Source organism: Elgaria multicarinata, chromosome 3 (assembly GCF_023053635.1).
Source record: "Elgaria multicarinata webbii isolate HBS135686 ecotype San Diego chromosome 3, rElgMul1.1.pri, whole genome shotgun sequence".
Classification (NCBI taxonomy): Eukaryota; Metazoa; Chordata; class Lepidosauria; order Squamata; family Anguidae; genus Elgaria; species Elgaria multicarinata.
The window spans coordinates 150,094,328-150,111,320 of record NC_086173.1 but is presented as its reverse complement, the minus strand read 5'-3'; positions in this window follow the sequence as shown (position 1 = coordinate 150,111,320).

Below are 16,993 nucleotides of genomic sequence, written 5' to 3'. Positions count from 1 at the left end.
TAGTCCGCTGCCCTCAGGTGCGGTCCTCCTGTCACCAGTGCTGAAGTACAATAATTTGCACATCCAGGGGAGTGTTCTTTACCCAGCAGAATACAGACCTGCCCAGTCCAAACCTTTCAGTATGGCCAGGGCACACTGGAATTGGTGCAGCTATGATAATAGCAAAAAGAAGTAGAAAAGGGCAAGGAGCTGGGGCTTGTCTATACGGCTTCTTTACCCCGACCTAAATGTGCATATTTGTGTTTTAGGTTACATGACGCAGCCATCCATTCATCTCTGCATTGGGTTTTAACTGCAATAATGCACATATTTGCATTTGCAATTTACTGCAACTTTTAGATAAAGCCCGAGTATGCACCACATTATGGCTGTGTGTCTTTGGGGGAGTTATGTCGGATTTTGACATGTGGGCGGAGCTTTGAGGGTAGGATAGCATGATTGGCCCATTTCTCAATTTTGCATCAATCCGCTGCCTCCTTCACCCCAATTTCAGTTTGCAGTCTCTCTGCGGAGTTCCACAGAGAAAGCTTCTTAAAACAAATGTATTCCTCTATTTATATATATATTTATTGCATTTCTGTACTGCTAGGGTGACCATATTTGGGAAACCAAAAAAGAGGACACCTAGTGTGTGTGTGTGGGGAAGCAGCTTTCTGAGTCCTGCAGAAAGTACGTTATTCCCCCGCCACCTTAAAGAACCCGATTGGAGTGGAGGAGGGGAAAGGATTTCATTCTGCACCACCACCATCCACTCCAATTGGGGCCTTTTCTATAATGTCCACGAATGACATTATTGAAAATGATAGAAAATCCCCCCTGACACCATGGAAAGAACAAAAACCAGGACAAATCCGGGGAAATCCTGACAGTTGGTCACCCTATGTACTGCCCAATATATGAAGGTCTCTGGGCGGTTCACAAAAAGAGAGAGAGGGAAACGGGCACGAGGAGATGTGTTCTGCTGCCTTCTTCCTTTCCCTCTGTAGCCTCGTCCCCCATCCCTCCACTCCTGGTTCGTGGAGGCTGCTTCTTTGAATTTCCTTACAGGGAGCAATGATGGGAACAAAGCAGGAAAAAGGCAGCCAGCCTCCTTCCTTTCCCTCTGTAGCCTGGTACTCGCACCTCTGCTCCTGCTCAGTTTGTGTGTTATATTAGTCTGTGGAGCTCCACATATAAGATTTATAGCTTCGTTGGCTTCTACTCTTTATCATCGTATATGGGATAATGCAATAATGCGCATTCATAACTCACTACAAAAAATAATAATTCAGGAAATAAATCGCTGTAGCTGCTGAAGTGCGACGCTCTTTGCCTACATTTGAATCAATGAAAATCAGGTTTTTATTTAATGAGGAGCTATCCCACTGTCGTATAGACGATGGCCTGGTCCTGTGCACCCAAAATAAATTTTGGTCTACTGTAAATCGTATCTGCACAAAACTAGGAAAGTGTTCCCTGTTGGATGGTAGTGAGTAATATTGGGCCCAAAGTTCTTTGTACTAATAAGGCACTATCAGATGTGCATAGCAAAAAATTATTTATTTATTTATTACATTTTTATACCGCCCAATAGCCAGAGCTCTCTGGGCGGTTCACAAAAATTAAAACCATAATAAAACAACCAACAGGTTAAAAGCACAAATACAAAATACAGTCTAAAAAGCACAACCAGGATAAAACCATGTAGCAAAATTGATATAAGATTAAAATAGGTTAAAAGAAAAAGAAAAAGAACAGATGTGGTGCACCTGAACATATTTGATTGATTACATTTCTATACACCCAATAGCTGAAGCTCTCCATGGGCTACCCCAAATCATAAACCCACAGATCCAGAAGAGTTGGACCTAACAGAGCAAACCATGCCATCTAAGAGAGGGCACTCTCCTGGAAGTGTGGGTGTAAGTTTTGGGGAGGCCCACAGCTTATTGTGGGGTGGGCAGCACAAGTTCCTTGTTTTCCCCATCTATTTTCGCTATTCTTGATGTGGGCGCACCAATTTGAGAGTGTAGGGAAAGCCATCACTGAACTGAAAGCCATCACATGGTCCTTCCACACACAAAAATCATGCTTGGTTTTCGCCCCAAGCTTTCTTCATTCAGTATAATGTAACGATCTCGTGGTGGCAGCCTTTCAGGACAGCCATTATGTTGCTGCTATCGTTAAACCATTTGAGTCAGAAATCTGGATGGCTTTAAAAGGGGGTTGGCTAAATTCCTGAAGGAGACGGCTATAAGAACATAGGAAGAGCCCTGCTGGATCAGACCAAGGATCCATCTAGTCCAGCACTCAGTTCACACAGTGGCCAACCAGGGTTCCCCAAGCAGGACACGGTGCATCAGCACCCTCCCACCCACGTTCCCCAGCACCTGTTTTTTGCCAAGCTTGGATTTCTGTTTTAAGCATGGATAAGCTTGTGCCGTAATAATTCCATTTGTTTCTTGCTGCTGCTAAGCCATAGTGATGGAAGTAGGTTCAGGCCAAGACATGTTAGTGTCAGCCTTACTCTGATGATTTTTTATCTAGAATCATAGAACAGTAGAGTTGGAAGGAGCCTATGAGGCCGTCGAGTCCAAAGGGAAAGATGCATCCCCATCCCAGATAGCTCCATACAAAAGCTGGCTAGGCTGACACGTGAATCTTTCTTCAATATTGGTGTCAGGAGGATGACATCCTCCATCCAGTGAGCTTCATGGCCAAGTGGGGACTAGAACCTCCATGTGGGATTACTCCCATGAGTCCCAGTCCAGCACTCTAACCGCTATGCCACACTTAGTAATTGGGGAGACAACACAATTGGGCAAAATGTATCCCACCTGGTGAGATTCCAATCTCTATTGGTCAGCCCCTTCTGCTCTGATTGGTACTTACAGGCTTGCCTCTTATTGGACGAAAGGGAGGAGGAGCAACTTTTGTCAGCTATTATTTAAATCTCAGGTAGAGCAATCAAGAGTTACTGGGCCATGTTTCTTTGGAACTGACTTGAAAAGTGCATGATGGCAATGGTAAGTCACTTGAAATGTGAAAAACAGTGTAATAGTAATGTAGAATTATCTAACTGTTCAGTGTTCTGTGTTTGAGGGGTTTTGTGTACTATTTAGGGGAGGTTGGTTAAATAAAAAAGCAGATAACTAGTTCTGAAAAGTGTAGCAATAACAACAGAGTGAGAGGCTGTTCTCATGTTAATACATATGATATCAGGTATGGTAAGGGATAATATAACTATGAGGAAAGGCTACCTCAACTGAGATTGTTTAGCTTGGAAAAAAGACTAAGGTGGGACATGATAGAGGTGTACAAAATTATGCATAGTGTGGAGAATGTGGATAGGGAGATATTTTTCTCCCTCTCTCAAAATACTAGAACCCAGGGTCATCCCATGAAACTGATTGGTGGGAGATCCAGGACAGATAAAAGGAAATACTTCTTCACACAGCGCATAGTTCAATTATGGAACTCACTACCACAAGATGTAGTGATGGCCACCAATCTGGATGGCTTTAAAAGGGGGTTGGATAAATTCCTGGAGGCGAAGGCTATCAATGGGTACTAGCCCTGATGGTTGTGCGCTATCTCCAGTACTGGAGGCAGTAAGCATGTGTGCACCATTTGCTGGGGAACATGGGTGGGAGGGTGCTGTTGCACCATGTCCTGCTTGTTCATCCCTGGCCGATGGCTGGTTGGCCACTGTGTGAACAGAGTGCTGGACTAGATGGGCCCTTGGCCTGATCCAGCAGGGCTCTTCTTATGTTCTTATAACTAGAGGCCACACTGCTGGTCCAGGTGCAGGGAGGAAGTGGTATGTGTGAGAACAAACTTTACTAATACATTGAGGGTCGAGATAAGGATTATTATCCCTCCCTAAAAATCAGTCCTCCATGAAAGGATTCACATCCTAGGTACTGGCTAGGATTTGGTACTATCAAGGGCAGGATCTACCCTACTGCTTTAAAATCGTTTAAAACTAGTGTGACCATATGGAAAAGAGGACAGGGCTACTGTATCTTTAACAGTTGTATTGAAAAGGGAATTTCAGCAGGTGTCATTTGTATGCCTGCAGCACCTGGTGAAATGCCCTCTTCATCACAACAGTTCAAGCTGCAGGAGCTATACTAGAGTGACCAGATAAAAGAGGGCAGGGCTCCTGCAGGTTTAACTGTTGTGATGAAGAGGGAATTTCACCAGGTGCTGCATGCATAACAATGACACCTGCTGAAATTCCCTTCTCTATACAATGATTAAAGATACAGGAGCCGAGTCCTCCTTTCCATATGGTCAGCCTATTTATAACAATAGAGGCAACTGTTGGGGCCCAGAACACACTCCATATACAGTTTTCAAACTGCCATATCCTGCATGGTGTAGACCTGACCTAGGGCTTGGATGGCCAAAAGGTTGGTGTAGTTCTGCTCTCAAAGCCCTGGGCATTTAGAAAAAGTGTAGCAAGGATTTCTGCTTCCCATCTTAATGAACCGTAGCAACACACCCACACTCTTGCCCTTAATTATACTGGCAATGAAAGCATAGGGTAATCATGAGTTAAGGTTAGCCCTAACATGAGGCAAAGTGAGGGGCTTGTGTCAGATGCTGCATAGGAGGGAAGGGATTGTGGGGAATAACAAGAGGCCTGGCGCTCTCTTTTGGAGGACAACATCCCCTGAAGTGAAGGTTGGCCTTTAACATGAGACAGTGAGGGGGTTGCCGCAAGTTCAAATTAAACATTTTTCAACTCGTTTTTAAGTGTGCAGAGGTGTAAGAGTGCACAGCCCCAATTTGGATCAGGAACATACAACTCTGGGTGTGAATTCTGCAAATGCAGGGCCACTGGTGAGAGTATCCTGGACTTTCTGAAGGACTGTTGGTTGTTCTTCTTTCAGCAGATGGTCTTCTCCTGCTTGAAGATCAAGTCTGGGGACCTCACCACGGTGAAGGCGGATGTGAGGTTAGATGCCAAAAGGTGTGTACTGGTGGAAGAGTGAATTATGGGGGAAGGAATGGGTGGAAAGGGGAAGGAGAGACAGGAAACACCAACAAAAACGGAGATTGAGGGATGATGATGTTACTGAGTGAGACTCCAGTGCAGTGTAGCCTTCACCAAATGGCTGCCTTCCAGATGTTTTGGACTTCAGCTCCTATTCGTCCCAGTCAGCATAACCAGCATAAGTCAGGAGAACTGAGAATTATAGTCCAAAACATCTGTAAGACACCTGGATGCGAAAGTCTGCTCTAGTTGTTCCTATCAAGTGGAAGCCTCAAACCTAATACCTTGCCTCCGTTTTCATGGCAGCTTTATCATCAAACTGGGCCAGGATGACTCCAATCTGATCCTTCAACTCTGCTTTTACTATGTGTGTCACAGTGGTTATAATACCAGGGTCATGGAGATGAATTCCAGGGCAAATGGAGAATGGGGTGAGCTGGTGCGGGTGTTTGACTTCCCTATCCTGCAAGGAAAAGAGGTGATGGTGAGTAAGGGGAGTTGGGTGCTCAGAGGACCGGTGCATTCGGGTGGAACTGTGTGGGTGGATTCCTTTGTAGAGTTGGGCTTAATATCTTCTTAGGGTCCCTCCCAATCTGATGCTTGACATTTCTGTGAAGGGTTCTATTTGACCAGCTGTGCCTCTGGATTTGTTACTAGACCTGGCTTTGTTGTGGGGGGAATAGCTGATGGCTTTCAATCATGACTACATGCTTATGGGCACCTCTCTTGGTGTCCACTAGGCTTCCTGCCCCTTCTGATTTGTATTTTATTACATTTTTATAATTACAATAATCTATTTTTTCCAGCACCATCTTTATTTGGGCTCATAAGATTTTATCTTTTGGAGCTCAGACATCACTTCTGCTCCAGACTTGAGTTCCTTGGAAAGTTACTTTGAGTGCCATTTTTCTTAGTAGAAAGCTTGGGTACAACTCAAATCACTTTTCAGACTATTCTCACTAGTTTGCCTTCTGTCAATGGAGCGTTCTGTGTGTCGTGCCAGTTTTAACATGGCAGCCATTTTATGAATGAAGGTGCAAGCGTTCAAGGTGAGCACAAAGGGACACAATAGTTTCAGGAGGCTGTAAGCCACGTTGTTGATGAAAACCACTGATGCATTTCGGCCTCTTTTGTTATTGTTAGGCCTTCTTCAAAGGCCTGTAACAATATGTTTAAGGAACATGCATGAGAGAACACGTAAGTAAAATCTTTTTTGACAATTAGAAGAACGCATTGCAAGCAAGGCCTGTGCATGCAGTTAATCGATTTCAGTTTCAAGACTCCACATATAGCTTTGTAAGACTGACAACAGGGCACATTGCAGGCAAGGCCTATTCATACATTTCATCACTATAAAACAGCTGAAGTATTCCATACTCACTTGTAATAATGCCTGCAGCCATTATTACAACGGATTGCCTTGTGCTATAAACACTGACTGGAATGGATATACTGGAGGCTCTGTTCTTTATACTAGTAGCCGTGTCTTTTCTTAGAGTTTCTTACAGGCACTACCATGCCAGGGCAATTAATTCAAGTTCTTTTGGTACATGGACTGAGCTATAGACACTAGGGAGTGTCCCAAAGACAATTACAGGCTTTATATCAATAAAATCATTTACAGTGTCCTGAGATGATTCCATCCCTTTGTGTTCATTTTACTAATGATGAAGCCCCTCCAATGGCAGCCATGCTGTGAACATCAAAGCCCTCTCTCCCCACACACACCTTGTGGCAACCATTTTGTGAGTGTCCATCACATTCTGTCAACTGTCCAACTGTTCCCAATGATCCAAATGGTTGGGGACCCCTAAGCTATGGAATGGACTGAGACTGTTCTGGAAAGGGGATGATTTTCTTCCTCTCCCTGCTAAGAAATGTGTTAATTCAGGTCTGTAATTCAGGTCTGTATGAACATTTTACCAGCAGGACAGAGTTGGACTGAGAAAAAGGCAGAGCTCCAAAGCAAAAAAAGTTGGGGATTTCCTCCAACCTTTTTGTCCGGAGCGCAGCAAGGATGGCACATCGCTGTCTGTCTCTGCTTCTCCAGGGTCATGATGGAGGCGTGGCCAAGTGGATGGCACCCCCTAATTGGTTGCTGTCCTCCTGGGCAGGTGGGAGGGGGGGCAGTGAGCCGAATGGCAGCTAGAATGCACCTTTTGCTGGGGGAAGGTTCTCCCTTTCCCTGGCTTCAATCCCCTCGAGGTAAGGGGGGAAGCCAGGGAGAGATGGCACACACACCCCGATTCATATAAACTAGGGTGACCACATGACCGGATTTGGCTGGGTTTTGAGGCCAAATCCGGGAGTGGGAGGGGAAATCCGGATTTCCCCCCCAAAGAGCAGCTCTAATGGGAATTAACAAAAATGCTTATAACTCCGTTATTTTTTAAGATAAAGTCATGAAACTTGGCACAATGGTAGCTCTTAGGAAGGGCTTTAGTCATACCAAATTTGAAACAGATCTGTTCATCCATTGATTTTTCAGGAATTTTTAAAAAATTAAGGTTTTAAAATTATTATTTTTAAAATCTTCATTTCTAAAGTTAAAGAGATGAAACTTTGTACCATGATAGGATTTAGGTAGAGCTTTAGCCACACCAAATTTGAAACAGATCTGTTCATCCATTGATTTTTTAGGTATTTTTTTAAAAATGAGGTTTTAAAATTATTATTTTTTAAACTGACATTTTTAAAGATAAGGAGCTGAAAGTTGGCACCATGATAGCTTTTAGGTAGAACTTTAGCCATACCAAATTTGAAACAGATCTGGGGCCAGCAGCAAACCCTGTTAACAACAATAGCAGCTTGCAATGAGTGAAGATACAGTCAGAAAAGATATTTGAGGGAAAGGGAGAATGTAACACACAGAGTATAGCAAAAGCTTCAAAGTACAGCAAAACCTACAAAAGTAGGAGTGAGTGAAGTTAATTTCAGATACATTGAATCTCTCACTTGTTCTTTATTTCAGTGATTTTAACATTAAGATGCTATGTAGAACAGATTTGTCTTAAATGTGTGCTGTAAAATCAGCCATGTGACCAAGGCTATGTTCGGGTGGGCACGCCCCCTTGGTGCTGGATATAAAGCCTGTAATTGTCCTCCTTTTTGGTTTCCAAAATATGGTCACCCTAATATAAACCCTACACTTGCTCCTTTGCATGGGGATAATGGGGCGCAACTCTGCAGGAGCAAAAGCATGGGATTTGGGAGGAATGCGGTGCCAATTCAGCACCATGAAGTTACCCCCAGGCTTGTGTGTAAGTGGGAAGCAAGAGTATGCTGACATTTTATCAGCAGACAGAGTTGGACTGAGAAAAAGGCAAAGCTGCGGTTTGGGGAGTTGTTTTTTTTTTTTTTAATTATTTATTGCATTTCTGTACCACCCAATAGCCGAAGCTCTCTGGGCGGCTTTAGACGTTTTGGTTGTTCCCCAAGGAACCCGGAGTGGGTGCAGCGAGGTCCGAAATATTGGTTCAACTCGTTAACACGATTTGTCTGTTAATGCATAGGTCTCACAGGCTGAACATTGAACGCTTCTGTCCTAAATTTTAATGCTGCTTACTTGATTTCTCCAGCAATGTTGCTGGAAGCTTCTAACCTTCTCTTTCAGGAAACTGCCATGGACTAAACCTTGATCTCTTCTTGTTAGATCACCATCCTGTTCGATGCCCAGAACGTGAATGTGGACATGCATGAAAAGCAGAAAAAGAAGTCTTACACGTTCCCCAACCGACTAGGATTAGATTCTGCAGCATTCCTCTTGGTGGAAGGAGACCTCGTGGTGAAAGCCATCGAGTTTTACTGAACTGCATTGGTCCCACAAGCTTAACATTGAACACTCCTGTTCTAAACCTTAACGCTGCTTGCTTGATTTCTCGAGCAAGGCTGCAGGAGGCATCGAATCTTGTCTCCCAGGAAACTGCCATGGGCTAAACCTTGATCTCTTCTTGTTAGATCACCATCCTGTTCGATGCCCAGAACGTGAATGCGCACTTGTCGGAAGAGAAGTGTTACACGTTCCCCAACCGACTAGGATTGGAGTCTGCAGCATTCCTCTCTGTGGAAGGAGACCTCAGAGTCAGCATCATACATTTTTACTGAACTTCATCAGTTCCTGTTCCAACAGGAAAATAAGATGTCAATAAAACAAGTAGCAAGAATGGTGCACAATCTCCCAACTGTTTCTGCTGTCAGCATGCCTAAAAGTATACATACATGTCTTCTGAGGTTCTCTACGATCAGTTTATTTTTTTATTGCATTTGTATACTGCCCCATAGCTGAAGCTCTCTGGGCGGTTCACATAACAGAGTTGACTTATAGCTTCATCCCACATACCTGTTTCTCTCGAATTATCCCTTACAGCATTTAGCTGTCATTGTTGTTGTTGCTAGCTAAATCACACCCCAGGTAGCAGCACTCCTAAGATCCTTTGCATACAAGGAAAAGGGTTTAAGGGGGGAAATGTAAAAAAATCATTAAAAAAAATCAACGGATGACCCAATCATATTCAAATTTGGTATGCTTAAAGCTCTCCTTAATATCTATTACTGTGCCAATTTTGATATCTTTAGCTTTAAAACTTATGCAGATGTAAGCATTTGTTTAATTAGAAGCTTAAAAGCATCAAATCCTCCTCCTGTGCCCCCAGTGGCCGCTCGGAGAACAACAAATGATTCGCTCCAAAAGTAGTACCAAAATAGTTCGGGTCTTTTGGCTTTATAGCACAATTAAAGCAGGATGCATGGGAGTACTTCCCAGTCAAAGCAGATTATAAGCTGGAAAACTTCAGAGTGGTTTGTACACAATTCGCAGTGATTGCACAGTATAACACTGGTGTGATAAAGCTCTTAGTAGCCAGTGTCCTTGATTATGTATATTCTGTGCTTGAACAATTATGCATTGCCCAGAGGGCCTTGGCTGCTGGGCAGTTTAAAAAATGTAAAAAAAAATGAAATAAACGAAACAACCTCCAGCCAGGGCTGGCCCAACCGTTAGCCAAGTTGAGGAAGCTACCTCAGGTGGTGGATGCTTTAGTGGCATCAGGGCTGGTCCTAAGATAAATAGGGCCATAAGTCAAGACCCTCACCTCTAAACTAGAGATGTAGTTTATGTATGTATATAGTGCTAATAGGGATTATAGTATTTTAGTGATAGTTAATGTTGCATCAAAAGAAAGCCATATGCTGATGATTTTATATTTAGAAAGAATCACTTCAAACTTGAAATTAACTGAAGCACATTGATGGGGTTTGAAGGAAAGGTTAAGGAAACTTCCTGCGTTTGGTCAACCTAGCTCCCTGCAGACAGGCAGGAATGCTATAGAATCATAGAATAGCAGAGTTGGAAGGGGCCTTCAAGGCCATCGAGTCCAACCCCCTGCTCAATGCAGGAATCCACCCTAAAGCATCCCTGACAGATGCTTGTCCAGCTGCCTCTTGAAGGCCTCTAGTGTGGGAGAGCCCACAACCTCCCTAGGTAATTGATTCCATTGTCGTACTGCTCAGTCAGGAAGTTTTTGCTGATGTCCAGCTGGAATCTGGCTTCCTTTAACTTGAGCCCGCTATTCCGTGTCCTGCACCCTGGGAGGATCGAGAAGAGATCCCGGCCCTCCTCTGTGTGACAACCTTTTAATTATGTGAAGAGTGCTATCATGTCTCCCCTCAATCTTCTCTTCTCCAGGCTAAACATGCCCAGTTCATTCAGTCTCTCTTCATAGGGCTTTGTTTCCAGACCCCTGATCATCCTGGTTGCCCTCCTCTGAACATGCTCCAGCTTGTCTGCGTCCTTCTTGAATTGTGGAGCCCAGAACTAGACGCAATACTCTAGATGAGGCCTAACCAGGGCCGAATAGAGAGGAACCAGTACCTCACGTGATTTGGAAGCTATACTTCTATTAATGCAGCCCAAAATAGCATTTGCCTTTCTTGCAGCCACTTCACACTGTTGGCTCATATTCAGCTTGGGATCTACAACAATTCCAAGATCCTTCTCGTTTGTAGTATTGCTGAGCCAAGTATCCCCCATCTGTAACTGTGCCTTTGGTTTCTATTTCCCAAATGTAGAACTTGGCATTTATCCCTATTAAATTTCATCCTGTTGTTTTCAGCTCAGCACTCCAGCCTATCAAGATCACTTTGAAGTTTGTTTCTGTCTTCTGGGGTATTAGCTATCCCATCCAATTTTGTGTCATCTGCAAATTTGATAAGTGTTCCCTGCACCTCCTTGTGTAGCTCTCTTGTGAGTGAGCAGTAATGACTCCATTTTGAGGAAGCCAAAAAGCCAAGGTGTCCTCATTCCCCCCATCTCCAGCAAAGATGGGAGAAAGGCACAGGGCTCAGAGCAATCGCATCAGGCAAAACCAAGCTATTCAGTTCCTAATAGACCTCCCAAACAGCATTCCCTAGAGGCAAAAGTGGGGGTAAAATTGAACAGAGTATGAATGCTGGTTGGCAAGAGGGATACTTAGTAACACACACCAAACAGGATATGACAGTTTGAAAATGGTTTGCAAGCTGTATCTGGAGTGTGTCCTGCGCCCCGACAGTTGTCACTACGGTTATAAACCAATTTAAAGCAGTAGTGTAGATCCTGCCCTGGCCCCTGTCTTTACAAGCAGCAGTTTCTGCAGCTGAAACTCTCCCCACGCCCTGAGTTCGATCCCAGCGGAAGCTGGTTTCAGGCAGGCGGCTTGGGTCGACTCAGCCTTCCATCCTGCCTAGGTCGGTAAAATTGAGTACCCAGTTAGCTGGGAGAAAGGTAATAACGGCCGGGGAAGGCAACGGCAAACCACCCAGCTATAAGGCCTGCCAAAAAAACGTCAGCGAAAGCTGGTGTCCCTCCAAGAATCAGTAATGACTCAGTGCTTGCACAAGAGGTTCCTTTCCTTTCCCTTTGGCACCGCGAGACACCTTGCGCCCTCACTTGCATTCCTTCCCGACATCATCTGCGCAGGAAGGAATGCAAATGCGAACTTTCCCGGTTTTTAAAAGTAAAAAAATTAAAACCGGGAGGGGGGGAGGAAAGGAAGGGGACTGTTCCTCTCCCCTCTCTTATTATCTATCTCAACAGCTGCGCAGATACAGATAATAAAAAGAAATGGGGGGGAGGAATGGGCAGCCTGAGGGAGGAGGCAAGGAGAGGGGGCAGGGACTCGGGGCGAACCACCTCTCTTCCCCCTGGCTGCCCATTCCTCCCCCCCATTTCTTTTTCTTTTTATTATTTGTATCTGCGCAGCTGCGGAGATACAGATAATAAAATTAAAAACGGGGGAGGAACAGCCCTGTTCCTCTCCTCCCTCCCCCATCTTTTAAAAAACTTTTATAGGCATGGGGCTGCCCATGGCGACCAATCAGGGGGTGCCATGGGCTCCGCTGCCAAAAAAGTCGGGGTAAGTGCCAGACTTTTTTGGAGCGGAGTTTCCAGGGTTTGCCCCTGGATGGCTTTGCAATGGCAGCTGCGTCATGTAGGTGAAGTGCCACTACTGCGAAGCCACCCTGGGGCAAACCCTTCATGTAGACATGCTGCTGGTCAGCCTGGACACCTGTCTTTTAAGACAGTCATTATCATCCTTCCACCCCCACCCCCTTTTTAAAAAAGAATAGAAATAGGAAGACTTTTGTTTCTGGCAAGTACAGCCATCCTGTTATATGGGTCTTACTGGGTCAGCTCTGCGAGATGGGAGTAGGAGGCACTGTGTTACAGTGGTTCTGCTCGTACTTGTGGGACCGATCCCAGAGAGTGGCATTGGGGGATTCCTGTTCCACCCCATGGCAATTAAGCTATGGGGTGCCACAGGGTTCTATTCTGTCCCCATGCTGTTCAACATCTATATGAAGCCGTTGGGTGAGGTCATTAGGGGTTTGGGGGTTGGGTGCTATCAGTATGCTGATGATACTCAGCTCTACTTCTCCTTGTTGTCGGAGTCAGCTGGGCTGTGAAGGTGTTGGACCAGTGCCTGGAGGCTGTAATAGGCTGGATGAGGGCCAATAAACTGAAGCTGAATCCTGATAAGATGGAAGCTCTGTGGATTGGTGGTTCCCGAGTCCGGGAAGTGGGTAAGCGGCCTGTTCTGGATGAGACGGCGCTCCCTCTGAAGAAGCAGGTACGTAGCTTGGGAGTACTCCTTGATCCATCATTGTCACTGGAGGCCCAGGTGGACTCTGTGACACGGAGTACTTGGGGTCAGCTTCGGCTGATCCGCCAGCTACGGCCTTTCCTGGACAGGGACAACCTAGCCACAGTAGTGCATGCACTGGTAACTTCCTGATTTGACTACTGCAATGCACTCTACGTGGGGCTGCCCTTGAAGACGACGCAGAAATTGCAGCTAGTTCAAAATGCAGCAGCTAGACTGCTGGCAGGTACATCTTACAGAGCCCACATAACACCGGTTTTAAAGGAACTGCACTGGCTGCCTATACGCTTCCAGTTGGAATTCAAGGTGCTGGTGATGACATTTAAAGCCCTAAACGGCTTGGGACCTTGATACTTGAGAGAGCGCCTCTCCTTATATATGCCTGCCCGAGATCTTAGATCTGTTGGAGGAGCCCTTCTCCGCATCCCACCAATGCGACATAGACGTTATGATGGGACACGGGACAGGGCTTTCTCTGGGGTGGCACCCCGGCTGTGGAATGCCCTCCCCTTGGAGGCCCGATTGGCGCCAACATTGATTTCATTTCGACGCCAAGTAAAAACATGGCTTTTAAACAAAGCCTTTGAGGGTTAAACTCACTGGCACATTGTTTTAACTGTTTTAACTACATCTATTGCTTTTAAATTATATATTGTTTTAACTTGGATTATGGTTTAATTTGTTTTTAACTGTGTATATTTATTGTTTTATACTGTATGTTTTTATCTGTACGCCGCCCTGAGATCTTAGTGATGTAGGGCGGGATATAAATATTTTAAATAAATAAATATCCCATAGCAAGCAGCCCCATTTCCAGTGCTTACGAGCAGTGATGTCACTGCTTTTCTCTAAACTATATAAGCACTCTCAGGTTTAGAGAGTCCGGAGTCCCCCTCTTCCCAGAGGCATGACCTATGCTGCTGAAATCACTAGGTGTCTTACCTCCCCCCACCCCAGGGGTAAGTTGAGTTCCCACACTGCTGCTGAAATCACTGAGTCTCTCCTCCTTCCTCTTCACTGAAATCAGGAGCTGCAACACACAGTAGTTGCTGTCTACAGGAGAGGGCTTCAGCCCAGGGAAAGGTATATTGCTTTTAGAGATTGCCTCCCCTCTTTCCCCTGCTGTGTGTGTGTGTGTGTGTGTGTGTGTGTGTGTGTGTGTGTGTGCTCTAATTTATTTATTTATTGCATTTCTAGATCGCCCAATAGCTGAAGCTCCCTGGGCAGTTCACAAAAATTAAAACCATTCAAAGTATAAAACAAACAGTATATAAAAAAAACATGATATCAAATATAGTATAAAAGCACAAAATCTCAAGAAGACTCCTTCTCACGGTCTGGAAAATACTTTTAAGCCTCCATTTGCTCAGCGAATTTTCCCCAAACTAGCTTGTGCACTTGAATCTGTATAAACATCAATAAAGCCTCTTCAAGGGTGTGGATCTCTTTGGGTGGGAATCACCTCACTTAACCATAGATGCGCTATTGCCAATATCTGAAGGTTCCTTATCAGCAGGTGTGAAGGTCTCGTTAGAACAGGTGTGAGTGTTGTGCATCATGTAACACCTAGAGCACATCATGTAACACCTGTGTGACAAGAATAATGGGGTGGAATTTAAGAAGTGAGGAAGGGTTGATAGAATCATAGCATTGGAAGGGACATTGGAGATCTTCCCATTGCAGATCTGTGTCTTGCAGGGTGCAGCTGCAGCATGCCTGACAGATGGGCCACCCAGCCTCTGTTTTAAATACTTCCAGTGAAGGATAACTCATCACTTCCCAAGGCAGTCTGTTACATTGCTGAACTGTTAAAAAGTTTCTCCTAGTGTTTAATTGAGATCTGCTTCCCTGTAATTTCCAGCCATTCGTTCTAGCCTGGCCTGCAGGAGCAACAGAGAACCAATGTGGTCTAAATCAGGGGTGGACAGAAGTAGATCTCTAGAGGTTTTGATCTTCAACTCTGAGTATTCCGGACCCTTGGCCAAATTGGCTGGGGCTTCTGGGAGCTGAGGTCCCAACCTCTGTAGATCCGCCCTCTGCCCACCCCTGTTCTATATGACAGCCTTTCCGATATTTGAGCATTGTTGTCATGTCTCCCCTCAATCTTCTCCAGGCTAAACTCACCCAGCTCTTTCAACCTTTCCTCATAGCATATGGTTTCAGACCTCTTGTCATCCTGGTTGCTATTCTCTGGATGAGTTCCAACTTGTCGATGTCCTCCTTAAAATTAGGGAGCCAGAACTGAACGCAGCACTCCAAATGTGGCTTGACAAATGCAGAATAGAGTGGAATGAGGACTTTCCATGAGCTGGGCACCATACTTTTGTTAATGCAGCCCAAGATTACATTAGCTTCCTTAGCTGCTGCATTGCACTGCTGGCTCATATTCTGCTATGTGTGTTAATGAGTCATACAGCGGAAATGTGGCTGTGATGTACACATTTATTTATTTATTATTGCATTTATATCCTGCCTTTTTTCCTCCAAGGAACCCAAGGCGGCGTACATAATCCTCCTCCTCCTCTCCATTTTATCTTCACAACAACAACCCTGTGAGGTGGGTTGGGCTGACAGTCTGTGACTGGTCCAAAGTCACCCAGTGAGCTTCCATGGCTGAGTGGAGACTAGAACCCGGATCTCCCAACTCCCAGTCTGACACTTTAGCCACTACACCACACTGGCTCACATGATGCTGCAGTTGGTTATTGGTTCCTTATTTGTGTGAAAATTCGAAAGTGTTAGTTAACTGCATGAGGACCTGCACATGGTCTTCCACTGAACTACAGCCCCTCCAGTTCCTCTAGTCTATGTGTGAACACCACTGCCTCCACATTGGGCATGCTTCAAGAGTCGATATTTAATGACAGATCATGTTCCCTCTTCTGCTAAATACCTCTCTAGGCCTAGGGATTCTGTCACTTAAACGCTTTTTGAGGAGCGCATGAGTTTTATGCAGATTACAGAACATGGCGCAGCTAGCCTGAACTTGACTAGGGGATGCTGGGAGCTGTAGTCCAACACTTTTGGAGGGCACCAGGTTGGAGAAAGCCACTGCAGCAACTTTTCTTGCCGAACCTTGGGTTGCTGTTATAAGCCCAGACTCCAGTGCAGAAAATGTTATGCCATGATCATTTGGTTTGCCATTAAGATGGCTCAAGGCTCCAGTTGCCTCTAAAGACTTAGCATGACCACACTGCTGGAAGCTATGGAAGGGGCCGTAGTTAATCCCTGCTTGGCCCTGAAGCTATAGCCCAGTGGTCAGAGTGCCTGGTCTGCATGCAGAAGGGCCCAGGCTTGATCCCTGACATCTCCATGTAGGTATCCTGCCTGAAACCCCAAGGTATCCTGCCTGAAACCCCAAGAACTGCTGCCGGTCAGTGTTGACAATACTGTGCTAGATGGACCAAGGGTCTGACTCATTATAAGGCAGCCTCCTATGTTCCAGCCCAAAACGATTTATTGCCTGAGGAGATGCAACCCCACCCCAGATAACTCCCTACAGAAGCTGACTAGACTGGTAGGTCAATCTCACTTCAATATTGGTGCCAAGTGGATGACAGATCATGTCTTCATGGCCAATGGGGGATTAGAACCCTCATATGGGAACTACTAGACCCATGAGTCCCGGTCTAGCACTTTAACCACACTTAGCAATTGGCGAGACAAGGGAGACAACACCCTTGGGTGGAACGCATCCCACCTGGGGAGATTCCAGTCTCTATTGATCAGCTCCCTCTACTCTGATTGATGCTTACAGGCTTGTCTCTTATTGGATGGAAGGAAGGAGGAGGAGGAGGGGCTATTGTCCACTATTATTTAAAGCTCAGGCAGAGGAAACAAGAGCTAATGTGTTTGGGGTTTTTTTTGGAGGAGA